This window comes from Mus caroli, unplaced genomic scaffold (assembly GCF_978045245.1).
Source record: "Mus caroli unplaced genomic scaffold, Mus_caroli_1 scaffold_6, whole genome shotgun sequence".
Lineage (NCBI taxonomy): Eukaryota > Metazoa > Chordata > Mammalia > Rodentia > Muridae > Mus > Mus caroli.
In genome coordinates this window covers 6,805,428-6,827,899 of record NW_028227261.1, presented here as the reverse complement: position 1 = coordinate 6,827,899, position 22,472 = coordinate 6,805,428, and the positions used below count along the sequence as shown (strand labels likewise).

Sequence of the window (22,472 nt, the reverse complement as noted above, 5' to 3'; positions counted from 1 at the left end):
GGGTTCTGGGATTGAACTCAGGTTAGCAGGCGAGTGCTTCACCCACTGAGCTAGCTCATCGGCCCAGTTATCTCATTGTTCTTCCTCTCTCTCCCCATCTCTTCCTCCCTGCCAGAACTTAAGCTCTTTAAGGGCAGAGAGCTTTGTCTTTGTCAGTTATTAGAGTTCAATTCAGATACTCAGTAAATAATTGTTTAATTGAAGCTGGGCGTGATGGCGCACACCCTTGATCCCAGGATTTGGGAAACAGAGGCAGGAGGATCTCGGAATTTGAGCCTGGGCTACACAATGAGTTCCAGACAAACCAGGGCCATATAATTGAGGCCCTGACTCAATCAATCAATCAGATCAGTAAGCCGATACCAGACACCAGTTATTATTGTGTTGCAGATGTAGCCAAGATTCATTATCTAATGGAGTTTAGTTTTAAGATTTAATTAGTTAATTTTCTTGGATACTAAACTTAGGAGCTCAGATATGCAAGGCAGCGAGTGCTACTCAACTAGTGGCCAGGCACACTTCTCTCTTCCTTTATTGAGCATTTCTGTAGGTCAGCTTTATAACTCAGCGACAGAGAGCATCCTTAAGATCCCTGAGGCCCAGGGTCCTGCATCTAGCAATGAAGACTAACACTAAAAAGTGAGTTAATGAACAGATGCATGTAGGGTGTTGGGAATGGAACTAGCTGTGAGACAGGGTGAGGGCGCGGGTCCAGCCTGTTCTGAGAGGTGACTTTTTAATGGTGGCGTTGAGAGCCAAAAGGGCAGCTCTGTAGGCAGCAGGTAATGGGGGCTGGGTGTGGTGAGCAGAGTCAGGTCTGGATCCGTGGTCGTGGTCGGGAGTTGGGTTTTCTCTTGGATTCTGGAGAGTGAGAAGTTGCTGCCCGGGAGCTCTTCCTGGAGTTTTCAGAAGAATGCATTCCAGGAGAAGGATCAGGAAGCCAGGAAGAACAGTTGGCCGGAGTGGGAGCTGTTAGTTCTGGGGAGGTCTTTGCAGGCCACCAGGTTCTGATTGGATAACACTCAGAAAATCCAGGAGTCGATGGATGGCTAGGTTGACCAGACCTGCAGACTTAACTGAGCTTTTTTCCTCCTGGAGTCTGTAAATCAGCAAGCATTATCTAGTGCTAAGATGCTGGGTGAGCCCTTAGCTCCTTGCTCTCCAGCAAGGGGGTGTCTCACAGACTCTGTTTCAAGCTATGTAAATTAGACCTCCCTCCCACCCCCTTCCCTCTGTCCTCTTTCCTACTCCCCTTCCTTATTATTATTATTATTGTTATTATTTTTGTAGTACTGGACTCAAACCCAGGGTCTTGCACATATTAGGCAAGCACTTTAGCCTTGAGCTACACTCCTAGGCCTGAGCTTCTGATATATCATGGTTGAATAGGTAGCTTTCCTGATTTCTCTTCTCTTCTAGACTCTTTCCAAGTATCAGCATGCCTGCTTTGGAGAGCCAGGCACATTGTCACCTCTGAGCACCTGCTGTCTGGTCACTTGATAAGAACACAGTGATGTCTAGAAAGAACAGGTTTTCTTTGCTCTGCATGGAGCAGAATTGGAAACTTAGCAGAGAAGGTTGGGCAGAGGCGCAGCTCACTGGGTACCAGTGCTGCCTTGGCCTGATGCAGTGGCAGCTCCCATGCTCCCTCAGGCATGCCATTGTCCATTAATGGTGCATGTCGACCATGTCCGCCAACTTGGAGAGACCAAAGGACTTAGCAGGGATCAAATTGGTCTCTTTTTATAAGTCCCACTCAGGGTCTGAAACAACAATTAGTCACATGTCATCTGTGCTCCCCTAAGGACTAAGCCCAGAGTGGGAGCAGCCTCTTGCTCACATAGCAGGGCTCCTTATTATGAAGGTGGTGTGTGCTCGTTCAGACAGTGAGAGACACTCTGTGTTCATTGTCTCATCTGACCTTCATCAGACTTTTGAAGATGCATGGAGTTATTGCCACTTATGTAACCAGAAACCGAGGCCTAACAAGGTTAGCGACCTTGTTTGGGGTTCAGCTTGTCAGGGACAAAGAGCTGACTCCCTGGCTGTGGCAAAGGTTTTAGTCCTAGGTCCTTTCCTCATCTTTTCTGACCTAATTAGGGCTAATTAGCCTTCCTTTACCTCATTTTCTTTTCCTAATGGTAAATAGAGATAATGCTGCCTGGGCTTAAACTAGGTTTATGAGAGAGGACTGGGCACCAGCTGCTGACATACTCACTTATTCAAAGCCCATTATGCTCTGGTCCCCCACAGACGGGAAGACAGTGTCCCTAGAGAGAAGTCTACCTTGTGGTCACTGTAACTGGACTAAAATGTCTTCCTTTTGAAGTATATGAAGGATTCAGGGGTCATGAATGAATCTGTTTGTTTTGTTTTTCAAGACAAGGTTTCTCTGTGTATTCCTGGCTGTCCTGGAACTCACTCTGTAGACCAGGCTGGCCTTGAACTCAGAAATCTGCCTGTCTCTTCCTCCCAAGTGCTGGGATTAAAGGTGTGCATCACCACCACCACCACCACCACCACCACCACCACCAGGCAGGCCTGTTTTCTATAGTTGTGTCCTGTATGAGCCATCTGTTAGCAGGTGTGTAAACTGTATGACACCCATGATGGAAGGGTGTTGATGTCAGGGTCACATGTGGAGCTGAGGAAGTTGGTCATTTAGGCAAAGACCAGAGATGAAGAAGTGGTTGTCTCCCATGTGTCCTTCTTTTTTCTAGCGAGTCATTCAGTTAGTGAAGAGTTGGGGGGATTGAGAGTAAAGGCCAGCAATGCAGGTTTATCTAGCTTGTGGGCACCAGGACTACTGTGGTAGGTAGAGCAGAAATATCCCTAAGAGGCTGACTGTCTCATGGAGTCACATGAGTCAAAACTGTGTTCACGGGAGTGTCTGGATCTCCTGGGAACAGACTCTGAATAGAGTTTTCAGATGTGCACGGCAGCCCTGGTGTCGTGTCACTGCTAAGAAGAGCAAAGGGAAGAGCTAATAGCCTAGAGCCTTTTTCTGTGTCAGGCAGCAAATGCTGCACTTAGTGTGGGCTTTGCTGGCCACAAGGAGTGCCTTGGAAGCTGCGGTTAGGTTAGGAAGAACTTGTTCCCATGCTGGGCATGCTGGTGTGTTTCTGTGATCCCAGCGCTCCTGAGGCTAAGGCAGGAAGATCAAGAGTTTAAGGCCATCTTGGCTACAGAGCTAGTTATGGCCAACCTGAGCTACGTGACACTGTCAGGAAAGAAGGAACCTGCTTCCCTTTAGAGGGTTGCTTTGTCTGCTGCCTGAGGCTTCCTCTCACCGAAGGGCTTTTTCCATCAACCTGGTGCCTTTTTGGTTTTTTGTTTGTTTGTTTTTGTTTTTTGGTGTGTTGTTTTGAGGCATAGTTTTTTTGTTTGTTTGTTTGTTTTTGTTGTTTTTTTTGTGGCTGAGTCTCACTCACTATGTAGCTCTGGTTGGCCTGGAACTCACTGTGAAGGCTAGGCTGGCCACAAACTCAGAAATCCACCTACCTCTGCCTTTCAAGTGCTAAGATTACAGGTATGTGTCACCATGCCCAGCCACCTGGTGTGTTTAAGTAACAAATGCGCTGCCTTGATTTTCCGGGATTCTCTTCCTACCAGACAGGTTTCTCTGCTGCCAGCTTTAAAAACAGGCCCACAGTGGTGGGTGGGCTGGGGGGCCGTCTGCTGTGCCCACAGAGTTCCTCAAGCAACTTGTGCATGTGGTACCCCTGCTGCAGATCAATATGTGCAGAATGGGGTGGGGGCCAGATTTTTCTTCCCCAAATCTGCCCAGTGCTAGGCCTGTCCATCTCCTCAGAGACCAAGGTCAGGGAGGCCCAACAGGTTGTGGGAAAGCACACAGTGTCCCCTCCTCCCCGGCAGGGTGGCAGGGTCGAGAGAGCAAAGGGCTAACAGAGGCGACTTCTCACATCTGGAGGGAGAGGAAGATGGCAGGGCACTGTGGCAAAGATGTCCATGTCGATGCGTGGTGCTCATGGGTTAATGGGCATAGCCTGATCCTCCAGGCTATGCTGGGGCAGAATCTATCAGATGGTGGGCGCAGCAAGGACACCAGGTCACTCAGTGCACCCGCACTTCTTCAAGTGAGGTTGGAGCCTGCGGTGATCCAGTCGCAGCCTGGAAAAACGTGACCCACTTCTGCCTCCTCTCCTGTGTGGGGAGCTGTGCAGGAGGCTTTGAGACAGGCTCCAATTAGGCTTTTCTCAGACCTGCAAGTCACCTAAGTGTCCAACCATACATTTCCTGCCGCTGGAATCCCATGGTCCTTATCCCTGAACTGAACAAGCAAATGAGCTTACCGCCTGTTATTCTGCAACCTTGGGCTCCGCCAGCGGGGTTTCCTGTGGAGATCGGGGTCCCTCGTGGATCAAACACCTCTCACTGTGTGGTCCCACCCCTGTTCTTCCTGCCAAATCATGAGGCTAATAGTGGACTTGTTTCCATGGTGATAGTTTAGCCCTGCCCATACCTAGGTCTCATAGTCTGCTGCTCTAAGCAGTCCAGCTTCCCAGAGACCCATCCCGGCTACCACTGTGGGGCTGTGAAATAAGAGCTGCTTTTAGTTTCTACCAGATGACAAACACTTCAATGCTCTTTCACTTGTTACCTGTCTGGTGTGTGTATGTGAGGCTGCTGATGCAAACACATGAAGGTAGAGTACTGCGGGGGTAATTGGATATTTATAGCTGATGAGGTCTAATAAATCTGTCCCTGATTGATGCCATTTTGTTTACGAAGGCAGCTATTAAAGATGGGGACAGCAAAGGTCAGCTGTGGCAAGGCCATGGGAACCCTTTCCTAACTGGGTGCTTTCTGGCCTTCTAGATGGAGAAAGAGGGGCCCCTCATCCTATCTGTTAATGTCCGTGACAGTGCTTGCAGCCTTAGGAACATGGCCTTCCTCTGGCCAGACACTGGGGGTGCAGGAAGATGGGGTGCTGGTGATTTTTAGGAGGGCATTGTGGGGCTTTCAGGCAAGCATCTAGCTGTGAGGCACCCCCTGCACCCCCATTCAGCTTCCTTTTCAGAGTAGCCTGTAGGAGCTTTGGACAGACCTTGATGGGGTGAACAGCTAATGTGGAGCTGGAGTTCTTCCCCCTGGGGAGGTGCTGCCACCACCTCCATAGAGCCCTTGGGCTGTGCACTCTCCCTGCACTTTGGGTAGTAGCCAGTCACCGTTACTCCTTGGTCCCTGCAGAGCAGAGACTTCTGAGGCCTCAGTACAGCAGTGGAGAATGTCAGGCATGCCCTGGACCTGCGGGTCCACTCATATTCCTTTGTCTTTTTTATTTTTTTTTTAAGATTTACTTATTTTATTCTATGCGTATGAGTATTTTCCCCCGTGTATACGCATACACGTGCACCATGTGTGTGCCTGGTGCCCCAAAAAGGCCAGAGCAAGGCGTCGGTTCTTCTAGAACTGGAGAAAATGATAGTTTTGAGCTGCTTCTCTGGATGCCGGGAATCTACAGGAGCAGCCATTGCTCTTCACTGCTGAGCCATCTCACAGGAGGGCAGGTCCTGATGGCTTTCTGTAGACATAGGCGTCTAAAGGCTTAAGGCTTTTATTGTGAAAAGTGACAGTCTTTGGTGAGTCATTTTAATTTAAAACCAGGAATATTTGCCAGCAGGACACTCACACACCAGTTCTGCCAGGAACTTCCGCTCCCTTTCTGAGGCTTGGTGGTTTGGGGAGTGAAGGATTGTCCTTACATGTGGGTGGTGTGGATTTAGCTCCTGGGTTGCATTTCCAGGGTGCATGCCTCGTTCTGAGTATATATATACCTACGCTTGTTGGCAGTGGGCACAGTTCCATGGAAGAGTCATACCAGTCCCCATTGTTTCTTCTGACCACTTTCCTGAGCTTGGTTATCTTTGGAATCCCTGGCTGTAAACCCCGCTTACACACCCATTCCCATGGCGTGAGCTAGCTCCTTGGAGCATGCACTGTCTGATCGGCCCTCACCAGAGGCACAGCCAGCACTGCCCATGCGTTCAGAGTGGACGAGGCCTCGTGACCCTCTTCAGTGTTCCTCTTGATGCCGTTTCCCCAGTTAATGGAACAAACACCTGCAGATCCTGAGGTCATCTCTGCTGTCAGGCAGCTGGGAGGAAGGAAGTGAGACCTGCAGCAGCTCTTGAAGGGGAGGGTTCCTCCTTCCTTGGATTCTGTCCTGTTCCGAGGTAGCTGGAGACGGAGGAAAGGAAAGGTTGCTGGTTGGGGCACAGCAGAAGCTGTTACCCACAGAGTTACTAGGCACACTGTAACTTAACAGACACCCGTGTCTTTGCACAACTTCCCACATTCCAGTGTGCTGAGATTAGAGTAGAAAGGGACAGTCACCCTACAGCTTTCTCCAGAGTGGTCTCTAGGAGTTCAGCCCAGGAGGCCACTCCTGGAGTTCTGAGCTCAGTATAACAATCCAGAATTATGATCCCAAAGCTGGACAAAGAAATGGGATTGCTCACAGGCTGAGCCTACTACCTCTAGGGACATAAGTGAGATTAATGAATCCTCATACTGTAGGCCATGCTGTTGATATCTAGTCCTCCATGATAGAAGGCTTGAGGCTCCCTAGCTCCTGCAGGTGGCTTGGGAGGCTGAGGCAGAAGACCTGTGGCGAGAGAGGATTCTGTCTGTCTGTCTGTCTGTCTGTCTATCTATCTATACTTTTGTATGTCTATGTACCACGTGCATGTCTGGTGCCCACAGAGGCCAGAAGAGGGCATCAGATCCCTAAATTGGAGTTAGAGATGGAGGTGAGCTGCCATGTGAGTTCTGAGTATTGAATCCAGATCTTTTGGAAGATCAGCCAGTACACTTCACCACTGAGCCAGGAAATGATTCTGAGGCAGTAGGCTGTGCGGGGATGGTCTGGGAGACCCTGCCAGGCCTGCTTTTGAGACAGCTTTGGCCCATGATAGTGAAGGGCACTGAGCAGGTCTGTGGCTCAGTGCAGAGGCCATATGCAGTTCGTGAGGAAACTGGAATGGCCTTGCCCTAACAAGTGCATGCCACTGCCTCAGCTTCCTCCTTCCCCTAGAGGACAATTTTATCTTTCTCAGTTTCACTAGAATGGCTAACTGTGGTCACAAGGAGTTGATGCAGCTGTGGAGTGGAGTCAATGGCGCTCCAGTGGTTCACATTTCCACCCTGGCCTCCTCCTGAGGGGGAGACTCGAGCTCTGTGGAGGAGATCCGAGCTCTGAGAACTTCCTGGATAGGCTTCTTCCTTGAGATGAGTGGGCCTGAAACTGACATACGAGAAAGTAAAACAGCAGTTTCCTTCAGGGAGCGGGGGCCTAGGGCAGCTGTGGGGTTCGTAGGTCACAGAAGAAAGGGCCTTATGCTGTCCACTCCTGGGGCAGAGGCTTCCTTCTAATGTCCTTGCTTAGGACACTTCCTGCCAGGACCCAGCCTTGGTAGAAGACCTTTTGGGTTGGGATTCGAGAGGTGCTTGCACTCTCTCAAGAGCGGAGGAACTCACTTAAAAATAGACCAAGTCCCCAGACTCTGCATTACCCACCCCTCTGGGATTTGACAGATTAGATTAGAGGAAGATCCGAAGCCGGATCCTGTAGGCGAGTTGGTTCCTGACTTACAGTCTTAGACCCTGACTTGGCCAGGTTTCAGTGTGCCAGCTGTTCTCTGGGGAGGCGTAAAAAGGACCTATGTCTTTCTCCCCTTCATTGCAGTCTGCTCCTGCGCACAAATGAAACCTCACTGGTTCTTGGTCAGAGCTAAGGAGCCTAAGACAGATGCTTGCATAGCTCAACGCCCTCTAGCTGTGTGCTCTGTCCCCTGCTGACACACCACACCGAGGCTTGCTTGCTGCTTGCTTGTGTCACCCAAGGGGACAGACAGTTCAGTCAGTTGGGCCAACCAGCATTAAACAGGTATCTGATTATAGAACTATAAATATATACACACATGTACACACATGTACACACACATACACACACACACACACACACACACACACACACACAGGAGGAGCTATTGTGATGTCCTATGTCTGTAGTCCTAGCTATTCAGAAGGCTGAGGCAGGAGAATCAGGTAAATTTAGGTTTAAGAGCAGCCTAAGTGACATAGCAAGCTCCTGACCCACAAATAAATAAAAAGATTGAATTTAAAAAATTGATCCTGCATTGTGGTTGGCATCTATCATCCCAGCACTTGGGGGGCAAAGGGACCGTGATTTTGAGACCAGGGTGGGCTACCTAGCAAGACTGTGTTTAATTGGAAAAAAAAATAGGGGCCAGTAAGTTGGCCCAATAGGTGTAAGCCTGTGGGCTGAAGTTCATCCCTGGAGCCCACATGGAAATACAAGGAGAAAATCAATGCTACAAAGTTGTCCTCTGACCTCCACACAGGTGTGTTATATCCGTATATCACACATTCATAATGAGTTAATTCATTGGGCGTGGTAGTGCATGCTTTTAATCCCAGTACTCAGGAGGCAGAGGAAGGCGGATCTCTGAGTTTGAGAACAGCCTGGTCTATAGATTAAGTTTCAGGACAACCAGGGCTACACAGCAAAACTCTGTCTTGAACCCCTACCCCAAAAAAACTTTAGTCATTATGTTTTGTTTTGTTTTAATTTTAAAAATTAAAAATTAAGGAGGCATTGTTCTAGACTAGGCTTCTGCCCTGGATGCTAACAGTCTCAGCTGTCAGCTGTGTAGTAAGTTCCAGGCCAACCTGGGCTACATGAGAGCATGTCTATAAAATAAACAAACAAAAAACTGTGAGACAGAGGCAATTGAATCTCTGAGTTTAAGGATAGCCTGGTCTACACAGTGAGTTCCAGGCGGGTACATAGTGAGACCCTGTCTTTAAAAAAAAAAAATGTGGGGCTGGAGAGATGGCTCAGTGGTTAAGAGCACCGACTGCTCTTCCAGATGCCCTGAGTTTAATTCCCAGCAATCACATGGTGGCTCACAACCACCTGTAATGAGATCTGATGCCCTCTTCTGGTGTGTTTGAAGAGAGCAGGGGTGGTGTACTCATGCATAAAATAAATAAATAAATAATTTTTAAAAAAGGGGCTGAAGTGATGGCTCCTTAGGGTAAGGGCACTGGCTACCCTTTTAGAGGACCCAGGTCAATTTCCAGCATCCGAATGGCGGCTCACAACTGTTTGTAACTCCACTTCTAAGGGACCTGATGCCCCATGGTACATAAATATACATGCAGGCAAAACGCATAAAAATCTTATAAGAGGCCGGGCGTGGTGGCGCTCACCTTTAATCCCAGCACTCGGGAGGCAGAGGCAGGCGGATTTCTGAGTTCGAGGCCAGCCTGGTCTACAAAGTGAGTTCCAGGACAGCCAGGGCTACACAGAGAAACCCTGTCTCGAAAAAACAAAACAAAACAAAACAGTCTTATAAGAGAGAGAGGAAATGCAGGAAGGTAAAGGTTTTCTGATATGAGGAATATTATATTTAATGAGAGGTGTGGGTCCTTTAGAATGCATTTCTGAGAACAGGGCAGCACAGGGCTGTGGACTGTCCCTTAATCACCTTCTGCTTGCCCTCAGCCACACTTTGGGCTCCGCAACCTGAGTGAAGAGGTCCAGGCAGATGTGTAGACACACTGTGACACAGCAGCAGCAGTCAGTAGGGATGGGTGTCAGGAGTCGGGAAGGGGAGGAAGAATGTTTCTGACTGAGGAAACAGCAGACGCAAAGGCCCAGAGGTATGTAGAGCAGGGCGTGGTTGGCTACAGTAATGTGCCCATCCAACAGCTTCTCTTGGCCTTGATTCCTGGCTCTGATGTAGTACAGTTGTGCCTAGCATCCTTAGAGCCATCTGTGGACACTAAAATCCGCAGCTGCTCCAGTCCCTTGGGTAAAATGACTTGCTGTTTCACATTGCGTGTGTCCATCTTCCAATGTAATGGCTTTGAGACAGTCTTTGAGCTCTCTCTGGCTGGCCTCAAACTCCCTAAGTTCCTGATAAGGATCCCGAACTATATCACACACATGGAGGTCAGAGAGAGGACAGAGAGGTCGGTTCTTTGTTCCCACTGTTGTGTGTGCTCTGGTACGGGAGTTCGGGCCTTTGATTGAGGGCCCTTCTTTACTGAGCCTCTTGCTGGTCTTCTCCACTCTGCCCTAAACCATCACTCTTAGCACCTAATGCCATGGGGCGTCTGTGTAAACCGTGATTCTGGTTGTTTCAGATCTAATGACATGAAGGGGAGGCTCTCCACGCACAGTAAAGAACCGGCACTTTCCCTCCATTCTCAACCCTGGCTGATGGAATCTGGACATGGCTCATGTGGGCACAAAGGGCTAACGTAGCAACCTCCAAGTTGAAACGATCAAAAAATACCTTCCATCACTTGGATGTGGTGGGACACGCCTTTAATCACTGCATTTAGGAGGCAGAAGCAGCCTGGTCTACAGAGAGTTCCAGGACAGTCAGTGCTACCCAGAGAAACCCTGTCTCAAAAACCAAACAGACAAACAAACAAATGAAGTCTTCCATGGGCTGGCTCGTCAGTTAAGAGTGATTGCTGCTGTTGCAGAGGGCTTAGGTTCTGAACATTCAAGTCAGGTGGCTCACAACTCCCTCTAACTCCAGCTCCCGGAAATCTGATGCTTTCTGCCTGCATGTGCTTAGACCCTCACACAGACCCATAGGCACACCCATAAAAATAGAAATAGACTTTTTTTTAATGTTGGGGCTGGAGAGGTGGGTCAGTGGTTAAGAGTCTATGCTTTTGCAGAGAGCCTGAGTTCAGTTCCCATCACTCTCAGGACCTGAGTTCAGTTCCCAGCTCCTACATTATGTGACTCCCAGTCACCTAAGCTCCAGCTCTCAGGGGACCTGATGCCTCTAGCTTCCTTGGGCACTGCATTCATGTGCACATACCCACACACAACACTCACAATTAAATAAAATTAATAATTCTGAAAAAAAAAAACCAAATCTAGTTCCTAGCTAGGAAGAGTGGTATACATCTTTAATCCCAGCATTCAGGGGACAGAGCAACAAGGACTATATAGTGAGATCCTATCTACAAACAAACAAACAAACAAACAAAGTCTTATAGGGCTGGAGATTGTAGGTCAGAGATAGAGTACCTGCCTTGTATATGTCAGTCTGTTCCAGGGCAAGAAACCAAATATCTGTAGGCATTGCCAAATGACTCTGGGGAAGTGAAATTGCAGGCAGTGAGAGCAACAGTGCAGAAGGAACAGAGACTGGTGAACTTGGGTCTGACCACCTGCCCCCTGCCACGGACAGAAGGAGAGCAGCCCTGCCTGCCTCCTTTGCAGCCTACCTGCCCTGGGAAAGCTGTCTCTGGGTGTGTCCTGGAACCCTTTTGTTTTGTGTGTTGGTGGTCTTTGGGCCTTGCTCTGAGCCAGGGTCACTACACAGAAAGGAAGAGTCACATCCTCTGGACTCTTAGGGAGTTTCCTGCACCCTCTCTGTGCTGTGAAGGTGGAGGCTTTATTGATGCTCCTCCTGTGACAGGTAGGGGTGCTGGGTTAGATTTCAGTACTGTCAGAACCTCACCGAGAGACCTTTGTGGGAGTGCTGTGCACCCGATTCACCTGAAGGACTGGCACAGCCACGAATGGGGGCGAGCAGGCAGCTTGTGGTAGACAGGGTAAATCTGTGGAGTTAGAGTCACTCCTGAACCAGAGACCTGTGGCCTGAGAGACTGGTACACCATACATGGGCCTCACGGCCATCTCCTGCTTGATGAAGTCTCATACACTGGGACTGAGTAGGGCAGTTAGGCCTTCAGAGACCTACTGTGTGCCTCCCCCTGCCTGAAATAGTTATGAGTTCCTGGTGGGTTTTCTTTTTTTTTTTTCTCTTAATGCTTCCTTTTCTCGCTCCTAATTTTGTTTTCAAAGCTATGAAAAATTTGTAATATATACCCTTTGCTAGGCTCACCAATTTTTCTGTGTAAAGAAGTGTCATTATTTGTGTTTGTGAAGGCAGTGGCCATGTGTAGAATGTGGCACACGTGTTGAGGTCAGAGGACAACTTGACAGTCGTTCGTCTTCCCCTGCGGGTTCTGTGGATCACACTGAGATGGTCAGGCTTAGGGGGCAAGGCCTCAGCTTGGCACTCACCAGCCCAGTTCACCAAGTGTTGCTGTATACACCTTCATGTTGTCCGTCAGCCAGCACACATCCGTGAATTCACAAAAAAAAAAAAACCACATGAACACTGTGAGTGTGCACATGGGCACCCATGCCTTTGTGCATGTCCGTGCCTATGTTCATGTCCCAGAGGCCGCTGAATGCTGTAGTCTGCTTTCCATTTCGTTCCCTGAGAACAGGGCCTCTCACCAAACCTGAAGCTAAAGTTGTTACTCACTGCTCTTTCTGTCCCGACCCGGGTTAGAGACACACATGGCACCTCCCCTCTCCCCCCTCCCATCTCCCCCCCTCTCCTAACCTACGCGCTCAGGATTTTCCAGCTCAGGACGTCAGATCTTCCTGCTCGGGCAGCAAGTCCTCTTAACCCCGAGCCGTCTTCTTGGTGCCGAATCAAGAGTTCAGAGCAACTACGGAGCTTGTGCGTCTCAGATGCCGGAATGATAGGTCTGAAGAGACGGCTCGGAGGTTAGGAGGACCCAGGTTTGCTTCCCAGGACCCCCATGGTTCCAGGGGATGTGAGTTCCTGCTCTAGCTGCTGAGAGGACTACACACATGCTGTGCAGTCGCAGATGCAGGGAGTACACCAGACATAGAAATAAAGAACCGAACAGCAAAAAGACCACTGCAGGGTATTTCCTGACGGCACCACAGTGTCCTCATTACACTCAACCTGTGTGACACAGACACACAATTCTTGTGTATTACTTTATTTTCAGCTGCCCAATAATATTCTTTATAGCTCTACCCTCAGACGCAGCTCAAAGCAGGAACTCAAATACGGGCTCTGCCTTGGAGTCTCTTCATGGCCTCGGGCAGAGTGCTTAACTTCCCTGAGCCTCAGTTGCTTCATCTATGAAATGTGAATAATTCCTACCTTGCAGGCCCTTGAAGTCTAAATTTAAATAAGACAATGCATAGAACATGGCTTAGTCCATGCCCGGCACTTGAGGAATGCCACAGCAGCAATCACAACCATCATTGTTCTGTTGCACAACCTGGCTTCACAAGCAGGAAGGAGCTGGGCCAGATTTGAATTTGGGTTGGCATCCTCAGGACAAATTCCTAATCTCAAGCTCACGCCCCAAGAATGGCATTGCACCCTGAAAACTGCATGACTCGCCTGAGCCGTCACCAGGAGCCAAGCTGTTGCAGGTTAATTACGGAGAATGGAGCAGGGGATTCTTCTGTGGTGCCACATGCGTGCTGTGTCCCGGGAGGACCTGAGCTGCCACCCTGTGTGGGATTCCCGCAGAGCTGGAACTCTGGCCTACCTCCCTCTCCTGTCTCAGAGCACATATTTACTGACTTACTGGAGGGCAACAGAGGAGCCCACATGACCTGGGTTCAAGTCCATATTCAGGCTGTGTGTAAGAAAGGGGTTTATGCAGCCAGTCTACTTCCCACTGAGTTCCTGACTGATGGCAGAGGCAAGGGGTGCTGGTACTGTAGCAGTCAGGGCTTGGGCATCCATTCTGCATTCTGCAGGCTCCATCCCTCTAGGCCCCAGCCCCAAGGCTGCGTCTACCCAGGAGAAGGCACCAAGGTTTTAGACTGAGCTCTACTGAGCTCTGCCTTCCTAGTTCAAGCTGAGGACTTTGCCTGGTATGATTCTCAGAAGACAAAGGCCTTTGTGTTCATATGGGAAGTCCTTCCTGCACTTCAGTCATCCCACTTCAGCCCAGCAGCTTGTGCGAGCTCTGTGTGTGTGTGTGTGTGTGTGTGTGTGTGTGTGTGTGTGCGTGTGTGTGCTTACGCTCACGTGAATGTGATCTGTCCAGGCTTAGATCAAGAGAGCAATGCCTAGCCAGGTGTGGTGGTGCACGCCTTTAATCCCAGCACTCGGGAGGCAGAGGCAGGCGGATTTCTGAGTTCGAGGACAGCCTTGTCTACAAAGTGAGTTCCAGGGCAGCCAGGGCTATACAGAGAAACCCTATCTCGAAAAACCAAAAAAAAAAAAAAAAAAAAAGAGAGAGCAATGCCTGTTGGTGCCCTGCTTCCTTACCTGTGTCCTTCCTGAGTCTCTCAGTCTTCTGCTCTTTTCTTTGTGATGTGCCCTTTGCATGTATTATAGGCTGCCCTCATCTTCCCTTGCTTGCTTGAATTGGTTCATTTGTTTGCTTATTTGTTTGTTTTTTGAGACAAGGTCTCAAGGCTTGTCTGGTCTCAGCTCTCTAAATAACCGAGAATGGACTCTTGCCTCCACCTCCCAAGTCCAGGAATTACAGGCTCGCGCCACCAGGCCTGGCTCCCTTGTTTCTTTTGGATTGTGTAGAGGTGATCTTGAGAATCCCCCCAAACACCATCACCTGGCCTCACCCTTGAGAGCAAAGCTAAGAGGAAGAGTGGCTACAGACAAGACTCAGGCCAGTCTCCTGCAAACGGTACAGGGCTGTGCGTGGCCCACCTAACAGACATAGAACAAAGAAGTCTGCTTCTAAAGGGGGACAGACAGGAGGCTGGCAGTACCAGTGCTGAGCTGGGGGGTGGGGGAGGCACTGAGAGCCAGAAACCTAGAAGGAAGCAGAAGAGCTAACCCCCTGAGGGAGGGGAGAAGGTCAGCACTCCTGCGGGGGAGGTGCTGCCTCTGACCGAGCAGCCCAGCAGCCCTGCTGTGGAGGGGCTCTCAGTAAAGCCTGGGTTAGTGCACGTTGTGAGCAGTGGGGCCTGACTGAGGTGAGGTGGGTAGGGTGCCCAGCAGAGCTGCCCTCTGACTGCCATGCTCCCCCTGTAAAGGATCCTGTCCTGGACTCCCCTCACTCTGCCGTCTTCTTTGCTTTCCCTTGGCCTTCATCGATTTGCTTGGAAGGCCTCTTAGCTCAGTCACCCCTGGACCAGGGATTGACGCTCTATGGCAAGGTGGACTTGGTTCAGCTGAAGGGCCCATGCATCTTGAGCCTCAGTTTTCTCCTGGCACCTGCCCTTCTGTGTGCTCTGCTGCAGCCCAGGGCCTTCCTGTGTTGTCACCTTTCTAGGCATCTGACACTCAAGGCTTCTCTTCCCCAAGAGCCCCATCCTTACCCTAGGACCACTCAGGAGGTCCTCCTACCTCCCAGGCCTGGTTGTCTCCATTCTGGTCCCAGAGATTTTTGGAGATCCTCACTGTGTACCCACTTTATCTGAAGGAAGAGTGTATTCCTGTCATTTTTCTGTAGGCTTCTCAGTCCTCCATTCCTGTGGGCTGTGACTGGGCCCTCAGGCAGACTTCTCACAGCAGTCCTAACAGAACTCCTGGAAATATGTCCCCAGGAGGCCTTATATTTCTGTCCATGTTCTTTGTCACACACAGTGTCTGAGAAGCGTTGCTCTAACATGACTTGAATGGAGTTCGTTTCCTCTCATTACAAGTTGAGAATACACAGACAGATCAACTTGTAATGAGGTGAGACAAACTCCAAGTCATACTCAGGGGCCCTTGTCAGCATGGCGGCACTTGTCACCATGCAGCCTGCAGGGCAGGAAGCCAGCCATCACCCTGTGTCCACCTGTGGGGTACACTGCTCAGGCTCCTTTTGACATACTGTGAACACATGGCACATGGCATGGTGACCAGTCTTGAGTCACACTGCTAGTTAGTGGCAGCTGGTTGAGAACAGAAGCCAGCTCCTGGAGCACAAGGGTCTCCAGTGCTGCCCAGGACCTGGGCATCATCGTGAGCCTCAGTTTCTTTCTTTGTAATCTGGGACCGTTGGCCTGATTTTTAAGTGGATAGCTGGCTGGGAAGGCCTGGGTCATCCTGGCCTTCTGATGCGTTCACTTAAGTCACAGAGTTCCCTCTCCTCCTTGGAAGGTCCTGAACCCTGTGGACAGGAGGGATAATTAGTGGTCTCTGCCGAAGAAGAACTAAAAGCCTCAGAAGTAGGGGGTTCTCCTTTCATCTCTTTGAAGGAATGTGAGGACTTGGGGTGGAAGTTCCCCAGGGCTCCCTGGTATTTCAGTGCTTTGATATCTGGAGGAAGAAGAGAGCAATTAATTGCTATAAATGACCTCTTCCTATAGGGGCTGCTCTGATGGTGGGTTGGGGTGTCAGGCAGGATGCTGGCACTTCTATCCCAGCCATCTTCCAGATGGAGGGACCCGCACAGCACACGCAGAGTGGTGTCTGACGTGGGGAGACTGTGCAAGTCCTACTGTGTGGGGCTGGGAAAATGGCTCAGTGGGTAAAAGCAGTTGTTATATAGACACGAGGACCTGAGTTCAAATTCTCAGCACTGTGTAAAAAAGAAAAAGAAAAAAAGGGAATGGCCACATGTGCTTGTAACCCATTGCAGGTTGGGATGGACAGGGACAGGCAGATCCTAAGAAACGGTCAGCTAGCCAGCGGCTGGCCAGATGGTGAGATTCAGGTTCTGGGCAAGACCCTGTCTCAGAGCTATGAGGCTGAAGAGTTATAGAGGGAGATGTGCTACTCCTGCCTCTGACCGCCGCATGCATGCTCAAGTGTTTGCGCTCACACACACTCCCTCCCTGCCTCCCCTGTCTCTGTGCCTGCCTGCCTGCCTGCCTGCCTGCCTGCCTGCCTGTCTGTATCTCTGTATAGATCCCTTTGTGCCTTCCTCAGCCTTGGCAGCTTTGTCTGTAGAAGGCGGGTAGGGAGATATTCCCAGGATGCTTTGCTCCTTCCTGCATGGCAGGGCTGAGCAGGGTTGAGAACCTTGGTGGGATACAAAGACTGACAGGTTCTAAGTGCTCTGGAGTGATGGTCACTGGTCCCCTCAGTAGGCCACACTTCTACCAGGTTAGCTAGCACATGTTACCCAGGGATGAGGATCTGGAGTGATGGTCACTGGTCCCCTCAGTAGGCCACACTTCTACCAGGTTAGCTAGCACATGTTACCCAGGGATGAGGATCTGGAGTGATGGTCACTGGTCCCCTCAGTAGGCCACACTTCTACCAGGTTAGCTAGCACATGTTACCCAGGGATGAGGATGTGGGGAAACCAGAGAAGTTGTGCTCTTTCGTTTTGGAGGAGGTGTTGGGCAGACAGACGGCTGCCAGGCTAGGCAGTGTGTAAGCCTCAGTTGTGCCTCCTGTATGTGTGACATACATGTCTGTACCAGAGGACAGCTACAGATGTCAACTATGTACACAGAGCGACACAGTTGGAGCAAGCAGGAGGCCGAAGTTAAGGGACCTGGCCTTGTTATCTGAGGCGTTGGGTGGGTGAGAGGTCATCTGTCTAGTGAGTCATCCTGGTCCCATGTTTCCACACAGACTAGCTCAGAGGAGGGGGTGTGTGCTGTGTGGAGTGGGCAGACCTGCCTCAGCCGGAAATAAGAGGCCTGGTGCACACTCAGCACCCTGTCTTGGAGGTGTTAGAGCAGGCTCCCTGGGCTTGCCTGACACACAGGTATTTCTGGACTATGACAGAGCCATGACCATAGGCTCTGCGCCAGCGGTTCTGGTCCCTCAGGGTGGGGGTGTGCGCATGGGCCCTTCAGGCTCCTCCCATGACCATGTTCTGTGTTTCCACAGGGCGGCACCTTCCTATTTCTTCTCAGTCGCAGCCCTCCCCTTAGAGTTGAGCATCTGTTTGCCTGAAGTTAATTTCCAGAAGCAGGTAAGGACTTGAGGGGAAGGCTCTGTTCTGTGGCCTTGGGACAGTGCTGTTGTGGGGGTCCGGGGGAGGCTTGAGACCCTAGGGGTGGACACCACAGTCAGTCACCCACCTGACTCCTTTCTCCTCGGTCCCTCAGGATGCTTCTCCCAGTGTGGGGCTTCCTTTTCTTTCTTGTTTTTGTTTGTTTGTATTTTGTTTTGTTTTTAACTTGTACTGCTGGGACTTGAACCCATGATCTATGCATAATAACAAACACACTGTACCGCTCAGCTGCCCACCTGATGTAATGTCACAGTGCTGCTGAGTTAGTAGTTTCTATAAACTCTGTGCGTTACATGATTTCTTTTTTGTTTGCTATAAACCTTGTGTAAACCTATACACTTAAAGGTGCAGAGATGTTTGTTTTTGTGGTGCATTGCAGATGGAGCTCAGGGCCTTATTTATGCAAGCTAGGCAAGTGCCTTACTTACCCCTGAGCCACATGCCCAGCTCTCATGCCCTTGTGGGGTGTGTGTGTGTGTGTGTGTGTGTGTCTGTCTGTCTGTGTCTGCCTGTCTGTGTCTATCTGCTTTTATGGGGGTGTGTCTGTGTGTATGTCTTGTCTGAGTGTGTCTGTGGGGGTGTATCTTTGTATGTGTGTTTGTGTATGTCTGTATGTCTGTGTGTCTGTGTAGGATGTGTCTGTGTGTCTGTGTGGGATGTGTCTGTGTGTCTGTGTGGGATGTGTCTGTGTGTATGTTGCCTGTTTGTGTTTTGGAAACAGGATCTGCTGTAGCCCTGGCCTCAAACTCATTATATAGTTGAGGATGGCCTTAGAAGTCCTGCTCCCTCAGCATCCGAGTGGTGGGATTGCAGCTGTGAGCCACTCTGTCTAGCTCCTTCACTCTGCCTAGCTTGTTTTTTAAAAAATTGTCAAATGCTTTAAAAATTACTTTTGAGAGCCAGGCATGGTGGCACAAGCCTTTAATTCCCAGCACTTGGGAGGCAGAGGCAGGTGAATTTCTGAGTTTGAGGCCAGCCTGGTCTACAGAGTAAGTTCCAGGACAGCCAGGGCTGCACAGAGAAACCCTGTCTTGGAAAAACCAAAAAAAAAAAAAAAATTACTTTTGAACCAGACATGGTGGCACAGGCCTTTTACCCCAGCTCTTGGAAGGCAGAGGCAGGTGGATTTCTGTGAGTTTGAGGACAGCCTGGTCTACATAGTGAGTCCCAGGACAGCCAAGGCTATGTACAAAGACCTGGTCTCCAAAAAGAAAAAAAATTAAAAACAATATTTTTGACGCAGGTTATTATTTTATAGTCTATGTTGACTCAAAACTCACTACATAGCTCATGGTAGTCCCAAGTTAGAGGGAAGCCTCCATGCCTGGTCCTCATGGTGTGTGTTTTGTTTGGGTTTTTGGCAGAGTATGTTACTGTCTTTCTGTGGTTAGCTGGGGACTCATTGTGCGGATCAGGCTGGTTCAAGCATGTGGCATCCTCCTGCTACTTCCCAAGTGCTGGGATTGCAGGTGAGAGACATCACACCCAGCTTCCTAGTGTGGTTTACCGTGAAAGGCAATTGGTGCACCCCAGAGGACTGAGACCCTTGTGCCCCGAAGGGTCCAGCCTGTGCTCTGGTTCAGCTTAAGGCTTCTTTCTGTTTTATATTTTTCTAAGCAGATGCAAGACCCCCATTGTTATAAACTAATATTTGTTTGTTTTTTAAATAAATGTGAGTGTGCAAACAGCATTAGCTTCAGGTTTATAAATAATAGGGAGCACAAGTGGCTCGGTGACCAGGGTCACTCAAGCAGGTCAAAGGGGGGCCAGCCTGTCGGCTCCTTATCAGCTGATAGAGACCTACATGGCAGCTCCGCTCCTCCTGCACTGCCTCCTGACTCTTCCAGAGTGCCATCGCCTGGTCCATGTAGGTCCGTGTAGCTGGGTAGGAATACAACGCCTGTGTCCTGATGTCTCCCACACTCCAGTGCCAGTGTCAGCCAGTGACCTCACAGTTCCTTTCCCTGTGTAGATCCTGCACAGCGATTGGGAGCCTCTTTTCCTTGACCAGCCTTGCTTCCTGCAGCAGAGGGGCAGCCTCAGAACTACCAACTGCGTGTGCATGCAGTGCCTGCCTGTGTGTCTTGATCCCTAGTATTTGCATGTTCTCTGTCAGATGGAATTTTCTGGCGTGGCACAACTTTATACATAACATGTGGTTTACCACCACATAATAGGAAACCGCAGACCTCACCCCTCCCCTTCATTAGCATAATTGACAACTGCCTGTTGTTTCTTTCCACTTTCCCTCCTCTGTTTCTCTTCTGGCTCCTGAGAAATTTTCTTAGTGGAAAGGAAGCGCTGGCCTGTTTTTAGGGGTGGAGTGTGTAGGGATAGCTGAAGCCATTACCAAGATGCATCATTTCTTTTGATTCTGAGCTTGGATGAATAATTAGTATCTAAATTAATTGCATTGTGAGCTTATGTAATTTAGGTACATTTTAATGGAGACCAGTTCTTAATCCCTGCAGGGGAAACTCGGAATCCTCCAGTGACGTTAATGCACTGCCTGACAGAGCCACGATCAAAGTTTAATAACATATTCGCTTCAGTAGGCAACAAACCCCAGCGTGCTATGATGTGCTTGTGGCACATCTGTCTGGGGCGATTGTGATTCATTCTCTTCAATGATTCATTTTTGCATATTGACACCTTTACTGTGAATCAGGACAGGCTCGCATCCTAGAGCATTTGGCCTGGAATGCGAAGGAAGGGCAGGGACCTGTGCTCCACTTTCCATCCCAGAGCCAGCCCTGGGCGTTCCTTCCCATCGTGCAGCAAAGCAGGGCGGGAGGGAACACCACCAGCGGACACTTGCTACCATATCCTTTGAGAGTTCAATCCCTGGGAGAAAACTGACCCGAAACTGCCTTCACATGTGCACCGTGGTGAGCACACAAACACACAAAGGAAGAAATACTTGTAAACAGAATGCAAGATGGCAAGACAGGATTCTTCTGACGTTTAGGAGACAGTGTTGTGCCAGGCAAGCACATTGAAGTAAGAAGACCCCATGGAGCCCGGCTGCTATAAGCCCCAAGAGAGCTCACAGCTGGGGGTGGGGGGGTGGGGGGTGGCAGCAGTGAGCAGGGTGGGGTGTGCCAGTCTTTGGGATGGAGGGTAAGGCTGTGGTGCCGTGATGTACACCCTGTGTAAAATGACTGCACACTGCTGAACAATGTGTTTCTCCAGCTAGCACTGACGTGACAGCCCACCGACCGAGTGAGCAGATATGAGTTCCCCGGGACCCACTTGTGATTGGAGTGTGCTTTGTGAGAACTTCCCTTGGGGGTGGACAGCGGGATTCTTCTTGGGTTACCAAGATACCCTGAAAGCTCCAATGCTCTGGTGTATGGCGGCCTCTAGTGGCCGTTCTTGGTATGTCACTGCTTCTTAGGGGCAGACCAGCCTTTGAGCACAGGACAGAGTTGGAAGATCTTGCTCTGATTCCCAGTTTGAAGGCTTTTTGTTTTGGTTTATTTGTTTTGTTTTTTTGTTTTTCCAGACAGGGTTTCTCTGTGTAGTCTTGGCTGCCCTGGAACTCACTTTGTAGACCAGGCTGACCTCGAACTCAGAAATTCACCTGCCTCTGCCTCCCAAGTGCTGGGATTCAAGGCAAGCACCACCATGCCGGTCTTGCTTCAATCTCTTAATATAATAACACTGGTTCCAAATTGGTGTGAATACAGTAGAGAGAGGGTATCTGAGACACTGAAGACTGCTTCCCTGCCCCATTCGGCCAGGTGGGCACTACTTACCAAGTGCCCGCTGGGTGCCAGGCCCTAGGAGAGGAGAACAGGGGCAAGCAGAGCAGACACAGCCTGGCCTTCCAACAGAAAGGGAAGAGACAATAAGTAGACGTTCCAACAAGACATTTAGAGAGCTAGGACAGTGCGACAGGACTGTGCGACAAGAGGTGAGGGCACACGACTGGCTCCCTTGGAAAGGTACCTTGAGGCTTGGATGAAGCCAGTTCTGGGCCCAGGGAGTGGATGCCCAATGCAGAGGCTGACCAACAGGAGAGTAGAGAGAGCTAGGCTGCAGAGGGAACAGGGCTGACCACACTGGGCAACTGCCAAGACTAGGAAATGTATTTTCAGGTAGGACTAGGCTGGGGGTAGTGTTGTCTCTTCTGATCTGTGGAGGATGTGAGTGGGCTGTGAGGCCAAGGCCAAACAGTAGTCCAGATGGAGGCATCAGGGAGGAGATGTGGACCACAGCGTCCATACTCAAGGTCCAGGTAGGGGCTACCACGAAGCCAAGTGCGGTCCATCCCCAGAGCGGCAATACTGGTGTGAACAGGTGAAGTGAGGGAGAGATACCCCAGAACTTTCTGCTGAGTTCTGCAGCAGGTGAGGCCACCCACAGGCTGGGGTGTGTCCTGGGGACGAGGCCTGAGGCCGCTGTGCCTTTTCCCAGGCCCTGGTAGTTACCTTGGCCCTTTTCTGAGCCCAGGCTGAGTTTGAAGGGAGTGGAGCACAGAGGAGAGGAGTGTGGGTCCTAGGGCTCCAAGGGTGAATACAAAGACTATGGAAGGAATCCTGTGCTGTGCTGAGTATTCAGGCATGATGTCAGCCCCATCTGGACAGGTTTTCAACCTGTTGTGTGGGCTTTCAGGGCGAGGGCCCCATTAGGCTTTTGAGTGGCTGACGCTTAGATACTCGGGAGCTGCTGCCGAGGCTTTTGCACATTCCTGGGTACGCCCTTGGCATAGAGGATTGCCTTGTCTAGCA

The 22,472-nt window shown here is 50.1% G+C and overlaps 1 protein-coding gene across 1 annotated transcript in view; it reads left to right on the top strand.

Moving 5' to 3' along the window:
- Ctnnbip1 (catenin beta interacting protein 1) overlaps window positions 1-22,472 on the top strand; it is a 48,433-nt gene that overhangs the window by 3,898 nt on the left and 22,063 nt on the right. Inside the window, exon 2 of the mRNA XM_021160546.3 lies at window positions 17,613-17,697. The gene's annotated coding sequence lies outside the window, so the exon portion shown is untranslated. The remainder of the gene's footprint in view (window positions 1-17,612; window positions 17,698-22,472) is intronic.